This window comes from Dipodomys ordii, unplaced genomic scaffold (genome assembly GCF_000151885.1).
Source record: "Dipodomys ordii isolate 6190 unplaced genomic scaffold, Dord_2.0 Scaffold284, whole genome shotgun sequence".
In the NCBI taxonomy this organism is placed as follows: Eukaryota; Metazoa; Chordata; class Mammalia; order Rodentia; family Heteromyidae; genus Dipodomys; species Dipodomys ordii.
The window spans coordinates 1292857-1304825 of NW_012267500.1; positions in this window are offsets into that span (position 1 = coordinate 1292857).

The window sequence follows — 11969 nt, forward strand, 5'->3', positions numbered from 1 at the left end:
AAGACTACGAAGTTGCTTTGCGGGGGCGGGGTGGGGGGGAGATGATCTAGAATTGTCTGTGGTAATAGATGCCTAAACACTTTGAATATATCAAAATCCACTGAACTGTATACTTTAAATCAGTGAATTATACAATGTGGTAGCTTTCTGTTACTGTGACTTACTTGAAAGGAACAATTTAAAAGAAGAACATCTTTGGGCTCTTACTTTCAAAGACTCCAGTCTGTGGTTGCCTAGCTCTATTGTTTCTGGGCTACATTGAGACAGAACACTTTCCCCAACCAGGGCTCTACCACTGGAAGTTTCCATCACCTCCCAAAAGCGCCATCAAATCATGAATCCATCAGTGGGTAGATCCATGCACGAAGCCAGAGCCCCCAGGATTCAAATACTTCCCCACAGCTCCATCTCTCAAATGCTTCCATTGGGGACCAAGCTTCCAGATACTGGCTTATGGAAGAAGTGCTTCAGATCCAGCCCTAACATACAGCATGTGAACTATATCACAGTGAAGTGATTACCAAAAAATAAACTGAATGCAGGTCTCTAACCTCCCCGCTATCCTAATAAGGTCACAAAAACCTCTCAGTTCCTAAAGCTATACCTGTGTAAAAACTACGCATCTATCTCTCTATAAGTTTTTTCAAGGGGACAATAAACATATTTTGACAATAATAGTTAAGCAGATTCAGGTTCCCAGGCTCCAGATGGGGGCGGGGGGGTAAATGCCAAATTTAAGACAGCAGAATAGAGGTAAAAACCATAATTGCAAATAATAAGTAAACAAAATTTTCTCTAGCACAGCCCCTTTCCAGTTTCAACCATCAGCCCCTACTTTCTTCTCTCAACATTAATACTCTGATCTTGTGGTTTTGTCCGTTAAGTACGCCATTTCCTGATTCTAAGATGCCATCCATTTTGAATCATCTATTTCAAAACAACTTTCCAAAATATAATGCAACATCACAGCAAGCACATACATTGAACTCCAACTGAGCATTTCTTAAGTGTTAAAATGTGAGGAAGATGGATGTCAGAATCAAAGAGATGCTTCTAACTCATAGGAAAATGGTTATTCAATTAATTGTGATTTCTTCATATTTGAGGAAAAATAAAACGCTCTTTAGAGTCAAGAGTGGTGATGAATCTTTAGTGATGGAAATATCAGACTGAGACAACAGAAGAAAGAGTTGTGTTTGTTTTTAGGATAGAGAACACTTCTAAGAAATATCCTAATGCTCAAAGGCTAAGCCCTATCTACTCATTCTCCTCTCCTCGTTTTGCAAAGGCAACAAGGGAAGTGGAAAAGGACATGCCCACAGAAAAGTTTATGTTCCGAAAGGCCTGGAGCCACATGAGTGATAACTGGAACTTCCTAGCAGTTGCCAGCAGGATGCACAACTTTCAACAAAGGATGTTAATTGGACCACACAAGTTCTGAAGAATTGTGAGGGCTCCTTTCTCTGAACATGAATTGTCCACCAGAAAAGGGACTGGGAGCAGAAACAGAAACAAATCCTGACTCTAAATGAATGCTTTGATCTATACCATTGGTCAGCCTTTTGCAAGGATGAATTGGCTCGAAGGTACTGAGGAAATCCTAGCATCTCTGCCCTGGGAATTGCCCAGGATAATGGCCCTGATTTTCTTCTGTCCAGAAATTAGGACCTGGGAGCCCACTAGAGAACTACCCTTGAGCTCAGGGACAGTGCCTAGGCCCTGAGTTCAATCCTCAGGACTGGCATGTATGCATGCAACATGGGTATGTGTTGTTATGGTTTCTATTGTGACCACTGGAAAGTAGAACTCACAACTACCAAAAGCTGCTGGAATTAAGCTCTGCTCTACACACAAGAGCCCTCCCAATTACTCTACATATGCTTAAGATTTAAAATATGCAAAACATAAATAAGTCCTGGCTGTTTAACTTTGACATTGTCTTCAAATTATATTCCCATTTGCAGATTCGACCAGTGGATTTTTTTTTTCAGATCTACTTGACATTTTACTTCAAGTACAAGCCAAAAGGAAAGAAGGAAGGGAGGGAGGAAGGAAGGAAAGAAAGGAAGGAAGGGAAGCAAGTAGCCATGTAGGAAGATAAAGAAGAATAAGTTGATAAAGATCACGGGAAGTTTGCTGCCTCCAGAAAGTTCAGGAGCTTTGTAATAAATAACACTGTATAAATTTAAAGAGGTTTGAAATGTTTAACTAGTTTTTAAATGTGAGCAAATACACATATACACGGCAGTCTAATAGGCTTTGGCTTCATATCCTGAGTCTCATAAAAATGTCTTATTATTGGTATTCACAACTTAATGGCTCAGATAGATTATATTCCTTAGGGGCAGAAGGCAGCTACAAGGCAAGACTCAAGTTCCTGAAGTTCAGATAGTTGTAGGACATTAAAAATGTCTCCCATAGGAAGAATTAATTTCTCTCAAGTAAAAAACAAGGAGAATTTCTTCAATTAATCTGGTATTTTGGGTAGAAAGAGTAGAAATTCTTAGTCCCAGAGGTGATTTTCACAGAAAGACTTAAGCCAGCATTTTCCCAAGAGGCAAGATCCAGGTCTGTTAGAAGTGGATGAGCATTAAAAATATGTAGGAAATTTACATATTTAGTGTGCCAAGTTTTCATAGACTGACAAGGTTCACATAGTTGATTCCCACACACTTTTCAAGTTCACATTTTATTGCTGCTACCTGTAGGTTAGTTGGTTTGAAAGTTCCTTCATCTATATTCCCTCTCACTCAGCTAATATTACTGTCTTGAATCCCCTGAGGGGAGGCCAATGCTTAATTCATGGAGTCATGGGTAGAATCATGAGATCTGAGAGAGGAAAGGGATAATAGCAAAGTCACCTGAATTTTTTCCGTAGCCCTTTGGAGGTGATGAACCACAGACTGGAAAATATTCCTTTTCAGGGGGAAAATGCAGAAAACCCCCACCCCGAGACCTGGTTTAGAACACGGGCTCAGGAATTAAGTAATAGTGCATCTTTGCCCCAGCTCTGCTTCTTTGTTCATTAAAATTAGAGAATCAAAGTCTGCTTCAGAGGGTTGTGAAAATTAAAGCCAATGCCTGTGAAGTGTTGGCTGGAATGCCTGGACTTGGTTCATTATTGTTTCTGAATAGTAACTCTATCCTGTGCTGCGTGACTTTGAGCTTCAATGGCATCAAAAAGGTCTCACAGGTAATTTTCCCTGGGTAAAGTTCATAACCAAACTTTTCATGTCCCATACCAGACCAACTAAGGTTATTCATAGGGTGGAAGTCATATTTTTAAGTAAACTAAGATTATTAATCCAGTGGCAAAACCACTAGCCTCCACGATGGCCTTTCAACCAATGTGATCATGCCCTTCTGTTGAGTCCATCATTCTATTTTCATGGTCGTTACCCTTCTCTGTATCCACTTTTTAAAAAAGCACATGGGTGCAGGCTGTTTCAGATATAACAGTTCAATTAGACATTTATTTTTCCCTCTCCCAGCCTTTCCATGTATAAAAACTAGGTTTAAAAAAAATAGCAGCTAGAAAGAGAATGCTAAGCTCGGCCCTTGGCTGCTTTTAATTTGAGGCATTTTTGTATGGGTATTTCTCGGAGTCATTGAGGGCTAATGGTGCAATCCGGTTTTGCCTAGATGAATTTCCCATGACAAACGATATTGGCTCATCGTTTGTGGTTGTGATGGAGTGCCAGTATTTTTCTTTCTCCAAAGCCTGGGTAAGACAGCATAGAGCTCTTATGTTCTTGGGACATTTGTTTCCAATTTTGCAAACACTGCGAATGTGGTTATTTTTGTAGCTCTGTTAGGAAAGTGCATGGCATTTGGTTTTTCTTGTTGGAGTTAATTATAAATCATTAGGGTTCCAATACCCACAACAAAGTCCTTGGACCTTGAAGCTCAATCACTGGTGATTGCAATCGTCCTGCCCTCAGTCTCTGCCCCCCCCCCCACACACACATCTTGCTAAATCTATTTCTCATTATGGAGCAGGAGGGAGGAGGGGGCATTATTTTAAGATGTTTTCATTGGCTTCTAAATATGAAGCTTTGGTTCCAAGGTCTTCTTTTTTCCCAGAGCAAGATAAACTTTTGGGGGGTTGTAAATCATAGGACTTTTGCATCACTTGACAAGGTCCATGTTTAAAAGTCATTCCAGTTGCTTCTCTGATGACTTAGGAAGCTAAGAGAGTTGCCCATGCACCATGAAAAGGATTCTTTCAGTAGCGCTGGGCTTATGCCCAGATCTGCTGCTCTAGGACAATAAATCATTTGTTTTGACCCCCTCCCCATGTTGACCCTCCACTTATAGAAACAGCACTACAACCTGTTGGGTACCTTTAGAGGCAGACATTGGGCCTAAATTCTCAGGACCAAGATGAAGAGCCCTTCTTCACCTCTGAAAAGATCCCTCTTCCTACCTCTAGTCAGGCACACGTATTCTTGTACTACCCCCAAACCCTTGCTCTAATGAGCCATCTGTGTCATTCTCCAGGACAGGGTGCACAGTCCTAAGTTTGTGCAGTATAAATATCCCCAGCGTGAGTGCTCATTTCCCATAGGGACCTGTCTTGCTGCTAGAGGGTGCCTGGCTAACCTAAATCATAAAAGTAAATGCCAACTGGATCATGAAGTGATGCTAATGTCTTGCCTTGTTTTGACCTCCAAACCCTCCCTTCACTCAAGTTCTTTGGTTGAAGTAGATGGATGAGACTGTTTCTTTTTCCCGTTCTGCCCCAATGCCTAGCACAGCACCTGGCACACAGCAGGCTTCAAGAACTATGTGTGAATGAACAGGGGTTCATTTCGCTTTTCCTCCTTCCTGCTACCCCTGAAAGACCTTAAAGGGGTAGTAGAAGCAGGGGTCACATGTCACGGGATTGATGAAATATATTCAGAATATACAGACTGTTGAAGCTGGAAGACAAAACTTCATTACATCATTGTTGAGGAAACAGATGAGCGGGAAGCTTTTCTGTGATCAAGGCCACACATAACTCTACCCCTGGTTCCTCACCCCACCCACAACGATGTCCTATTCCTTTTACTTTTTACATAGCCTCCTAGAGATGATTAATTTGGTTGCATGTCCTTGTTTCCTAATTATGATCTTTCTTTTCCCTTCTCACTTCCTAAACCTGGAGTGCTAAGTTCTAATGTCACTGGAAGACAATTTGGTTCTATGAAAAGAAATTCAAGTGTATATTCATCTTCGCTTTATTTCCAATGCAAAAATTACATGATTGGAAGTCAATGTTGTACTCTAACACTTAAGGGAAGTGGTGATAAGTAGACAGTTGATGTTAGGCAAGCATTTGAATGCTGTCTCACAGCCAGACTCTATCAAATGATATTGATTTCTGGTTCCAACTGTTTCTTGGAGAGACCTTCCTTGGTATGTTCTTATACTCATCCCCACGGTAACACTCCTAATGCCTACAAATACATCTTAGTGTTCACATCCCCCGTGAGCTCTACTCCAAGTGCAGAAACACATCTGGTCTCATTCACTTCTGTGTTGCCAGCATCTAGCACAGAGTCTGAACATGGAAGATTTTCAATAAATATCTGTAGGAGTGCCATTGAGGCATGTATTTAATGTAGCTTGATTGTGGCTCCAATTATATTTAGTATGAATGAATTGAGTACAGCCTCCCAGCTTTTTATTTGCCTGTTCTCACTTGATTATCTGAGCTCCCACAGTGGTAGGTGATGCTATGGTCCTCAAAGCAGCTTAAGTCAGTAGAAAGCCAAGCAAGAGGGCCCCATCAAGTGTTATTATAGGAAATTGGCTAAGACTTCCTCCCTCTAACCTCCTTACTGTCAAGATCCATTTCTAAAGCACAGAACTTAGGACCATAAAGGATTTAATCAGGTTTCTCAATTTTTGTGAGAGGGTGAAAATTCAGCTTCCTTACAGATGGATGATGTTATCATGGCCCCTTCTGGGAAGGACAAGCATATTCCACATAATGATGAGCATTTGCTCTGGATTTTATTTTCCTGGAGACTTTCATAGCAGCAGGCAATAGCCACAGGGAAGAGGTTGTCAGATCAGCTGCTTTGAGACCCTGTAGAAGCAGAAGGATGGCAGCAGTGGAGAAGAGACAAGTGTCACTCTTAGAGGGCTATGTGCAATTCTCAAACCAAACATAGTAATGTGCAATTCTCAAGCCAAACATAGTAATACTATCTTACATTGGCTCAAGGAAAGGGTAAAGATGCTGTGAGAAGGATAAAGAAATGCCTCATGGGAAAGCAGGAAGGAACCGAGACATAGCAAAGGCAAGAAACAAAGCATCTCTGGTCGCCTAACTAACACACACACACACATACTCTGTCTCTCTCTCTCCTCCCTCCTTCCTTCCCTCTTTCCCTCCTGGTATTCCCTTCTCTCCTTGTATTTCTCTATCAACAAACTTACATCAAACAATTTCTGCCTAAATATGGTCTTCACATGCATTTTAATTCATCTCCTACTGATAATTGGCAATGGGTTGTTTCTCAAATTCATAATTCCACCAAAGAGGGCCCTAGCCCAGCCTATTCATTTGCATTCAAACAAGCACCAATAACAAATCATGAGCTGCTATTCATAATATTCAATGCATATGCTATCAAACAAGGAAAACTGGGAGGAAAAATGAGGGCAAATGATAAAAGGGGTGACACTGATCAAGATGCATTGTACTTATAAGCTCACATGTTAAATGCTAACCCCTTTAAACAACTAAAAATAATAAAAATTAAAAAGACAAATCAGCCAGGTGCTGGTGGCTCATGCCTATAATTCTAGCTAATCAGGAGGCTGAGATCTGGAAGATAGCAGTTCAAAGTCAGCCCAAGTTTCACAGCCCAAGTCTGTGAAATGCTTATCTCCAATTAACCACCAGAAAACCAGAAGTGGCACTAGGGTTCTACATTGTAGAGCGTTAGCCTTGAACAGAAGAGCTCAAGGACAGTGCCTAGGTCCAAAGTTTAAGCCCCATGCCCAACAACACCACCAAAAAAAGAGATAAATCATGTTACTGACAATCCCATAACAACAATGCTAACTTTGAGACTATTAAAGACTTTGTGACAATTAATGTGGTATAATACGAATATAAAATGTTAAGGGAAAATTCAAAGCATGGAGCATAGCCATGCCCACTCAGGTAAAGGTGAAGCAAAACTTTTGAAGAAATGAGTAGAACTGGGTGCCGGTGGCTCACACCTGTAATCCTAGCTACTCAGGAGGCTGAGCCCTGAGGACTGCGGTTCAAAGCCAGCCCAGGCAGAAAAGTCACCGTGAGACTCTCTTCTCCAATTACTACTAAAAAAAAAAACAAGAAGAAAAGCTTTGGTCCAAAGTGGTAGAGCTAGCCTTGAGCAAAAGAGCTCAGGGACAGCGGCCTGACCCTGAGTTCAAGCCCCCCAAAAGACAAAAAAAGAAAAAGAGTCAAGATGGTGAAAACAGTCAAAATTACTACCCTCCCCAATTCTCTCCCAGCAAGGGCTGAGGCCTGGGGGGCTAAGCATACAAAAATGCAATTGTTTAAGGACAGTGGTTAACAGAGCCTTTCTCAATGGTCCTGGGCAGGCTGACCACTTAGGACACAATAATGCTCATCTCTCTGCCTAAGCCTTCTGCAGGTAGACCCCTGTTCTACCCATGTTCAGGGCTAGCTAGAGGCATTCAGGAATTGATGGTACCAGTGGCAGTTGTCCATCAAGAGCAAGTGGAATTTCTGAGTAGCCCAGAAACTTAGGTCTTAAATGAGACATTTTCAAGTCATAGAAGTCTTGAGAGAGGTTTGTAGTCCCCAAATGTGAGGAACAGCAAATACTGGGGAAAAGAAATCATCCACCTATCCATTTATTCATTTACTTCACAATAATTGAGCATTTACTATGTTCCAGGCCCTATTCGAAGCCTTAAGGATACAACAGTGAGCAAGGAAGCCAAAAACATGACTACCTTGTGGTTGTGGAGTAATTCACACAAGCTATATGTGGCAGAACGCCATTGAAAATGCCCAATGTGCTCGGTTTTTATAGTTTCTTTTTGCTTTTTTAAGTTTTCATCATCTGCCCATATCACACAATGTATCCAGCCCTCATCCAGGGATAGGAGCACCCAAAGTGCAATGTTCACTATATACTATCAACAGCTGGCCACACTGCCCTAACCCGACATTGGAATTCTCCCCAGGTGTCATTCCTCAGGGAACTGTGCAAATGCAGTAGCTGCCATTTCCATGCAAATAGCCCACGGCTATGACACATTACATCCTTGTCTTTCATTAACACCTTTCAAGTGCAACAGAAACTGCAAAGAAATTCCTACACAGAGGGGGACTAACAGGTAGTTTCTAGGAGTTAAAAATAGTTGCTGTTGGGCCTTAGCTGGAGCATGAGGTTGCTTAGAGGCTAAAGCTGAGGTGAACTCAAAACCATTTTTCTCTAGGACCACAGAAGAAATCTCTTGAAAGAAAGATTAGAAGGCAGCAGGATGGTCAGTAACAAACTTAATGATGTCTGGTATTAAGACATCATGTAACTCCTCATGTAATTAACTACTCATGTTTACTTTTGTGTGTGTGTGTGTGTGTGTGTGTGTGTGTGTGTGTGTCCGGTCATGGGGCCTGAACTCTGGGCCTGGGCGCTGTCCCTCAGCTCTTTAGCTCAAGGCTAGCGCTCTACCACTTGAGCCACAACGCCACTTCCGGCTTTTTTCTTTTTGCTTATGTGGTGCTGAGGAATCGAACCCAGGGCCTCAGGCATGCAAGGCAAGCGCTCTACCCTTATGTGTGCATAAAAGCACCCTTTTTATAAATTCCATGGGCACTGATGGCTCAAACTAGTAATCCTAGCTACTCAGGAGGCTGAGCTACGAGGATCCCAATTTGAAGCCAGCCCACGCAAAAATGTATATAACACTCTATCTTCTGTTAGCCACCAAAAAGCCAGAAGTGGAACTGTGACTCAAATGATAGGACACCAACCTTGAGTAACAAAGCTAAGGGACAGCACAAGGCCCAGCAGAAAATAAGGGTGTTCAAGTCCATTTTAGAAGTACACTGGACATATAACAAAAATGATCCAGCCACACTCAATAAGATTTTTTGTTTTTGCCAGTCCTAGAGCTTAAACTGTGGGCCTGAGTGAAAAGAGCCCTGAGCTCTTTTTCACAGGCTTTCCTGCCTGGGCTGGCTTTGAACCACAGTCCTCAGATCTCAGCTTCTTGAGTATCTAGGATTACAAGTGTGAGCCACAAATACCCAGCTACACTAAGGTTTTAATTGGGTGAACAACTCAGAAGGTTGTATTTTCTCTTTGAGAAAGGGTCTCACTATCTACCACAGGCTGGCCAAGAATTCACAGCTCTGCCTCAGCCCCCCTAAGTGCTGAGTCCATTGGTACATACCATCACACCCAGCTAAAGCTTTGGGAGAGGAGACATCCAAGAGGCATGGATGATCACTCCGGGTTTGGTTTAGCCAGTAAAGCCCAAAAATTATAGACACCAGTTATGAACCCTGAACAACAAAGGAGTCTTCAAGGCTGTTTGGAGTGAGAAAGGCATAGATGGCAAAAGACAGAACAGGGATGAAAGTTTTATTAGCTGTCTACTGTGTGGTCTATGATGCAAATTATTTTCCCTATTTTCTCATGAAATCTTCAGTAAAATGTCCATTCTCATTTATGTGTTCTTGAGCTAGAAATTCCCCAAGGATCATGGGGAATGATGTGGGCATTAGCAATCCACAGGAGGCTTGCCACATCTTGGTTCCAATTATAAATATTTAAAGAGTCCAAGTTGTACAGGGCCTCATTCATACACCCCGTTGATGAATGCAGGACTGTTGTTTCAGGATAGGGTTTTTAAATGGTAGTGAAAAGGTTTTGATGTTTTCAAACACAGTGTTTTCATGGGACAATAATAAATCAATGTTTTGTATTTAAATGTCATGTCCTTGCTTTGTGAAAATAAAGATGCCTGGTCTTCAAAGCCCAGGCGGGGGAGGACAGAGTAGATTAAGTTCCCATTTTCAGGAAAGACAGGACTCTGGCTGGACAAAGCTAGAGAACTCTACTAAGGTCACCCGCACCAAATATGACAAGAGTTGGATATCTTGGCTTGCCATGAAGAGACGGGTAAAAACCACAAGGCCGGAAAGCCAAGTTGGAGTAAGGCTTCGCGATAATGATTTCCTAAAAGGATATTCCATTTGCTCCTGCATCCAATAGTAGTGACACACCATCAGATGGCACTATTGTTTACATTTTAAAATCCCATGCCAAACCTGGCAGAGTATTTTCAAAGACATCTTCCCACCATGGTCTGTCATCAAGACAGTTTAACCATGAAAGGTTCAAGATATGTAAAGTAGGACTTCTCAGAAAGTAATCCACTCATAAAGACCTAGCCTATCAGATTCAATGAACATTAACATCCTCAGTTCCACTCCCACATAATTTGACATCCTAAGGCTCCACTCGGTCCAAGATGGATTGCCATTGCCAGGGGCTCATGGGTGAAGGCATATCGTTCTGTGGCTTCTCTTTTCCACAAACAATTGCCCCTAGGACTCCGACATCCATGTACAGTCATGTCTATTAAGAGAAGTTCCACCTCTTGTAGTAATGACAGTTTCGATGACCAACTCAAGGTCCCTAGCTACTATGTTTAGCTACAATCCCTGTCGGACCTGCAGGATCTTTCTCAGCAGTAGAGAAAAATGGATCTTTGAGGACTATAATGGTTCTCATTACTCCTCCCACACCCACCTCACTGAACAAGCAGAAGTCAACATGGGTGACAGCCAGAAAATCAATTCTGAGAGCAATGGCTGGAGTTGCCACTGTCTAGCATAGCACAGATGCCACCCACAATGGAAATTTGTTCAGCAGCAACCCTGTATTAATTATGCTCTTCACTGTTACTACTTTTTTCACTCATCTAAATAGCCCTTCCAAGCTGCTATCCCAGAGTAAAACCAGACGTGTCCATTGGTAATTGTATTATAATGAAAGATTCCATGATCACAGTGGATTATATGTGCCACCTTTTTTTGTCATTTGCATTATTTATTTCAAAGTATTTGTTTTTAAAATAATAGATGATATGCCCATATTTTCTCAGTAATGGTTCTTAATTCAAATATTACAATTTCACTGCCCTAAACATTGAGAATAAAATTTCATCTTAATGGGAACAGTGAAGTTTATACCGTGATGAAACAAACATGTCAGAACTCCAGAGAAATAACGTATGTGAACAAGCACTTATTATTTCTCAAAATGCACAGCTTAGTTACTTCATAACCACAAGTTAGCATATTACAACATGAATTTAAAATGTGTTTACAAGCAGCCATGATCTTTTGTGTCAGGAAACTGAAGGTAACTGGCTGAGATTTTAAGTTCACCCAATATGGAAAACACTTGGAGAAGATTCTGACTTGAATATATCTACAAGGATCCTATGTTTCACATAATCTCACATGTTCAGGTAGTACATGTCCTTCAATATGACTTTTAATGAGCCACAGCCAAATTTAAATATTCTCAGCAGGAAAAGTCCAAGTCAAAATGGAATTGCAACCTGCTAACTGCCAATCATTCATCTAATTCCAGTGTACCTTCACCTACACCTGAATGGTAGCATACTCTGGAAATATATCAAAGATTGCAGAAAACTCAGACCAAACTTATTTCTAAACCAGGTGTTGGTGGTTCATGCCTGTAATCCTAGCTACTCAGGAGGCTGAGATGTGAGGATCAAAGTTCAAAGCCAAGAGACTCTTATCTCCAATTAACCACCAGAAGACCATTAATAGTACTGTGGCTCAAAGTGATAGAGCACTTGCACTGAGCAAAAAGAGCTTAGGGACAGTGCTGAAGCCTAGAGTTCAAGCCCTAAGACTAATTTAAAAAAAACTGATTGCTACAAATATATCAATTTGTCATTTAAAAGGG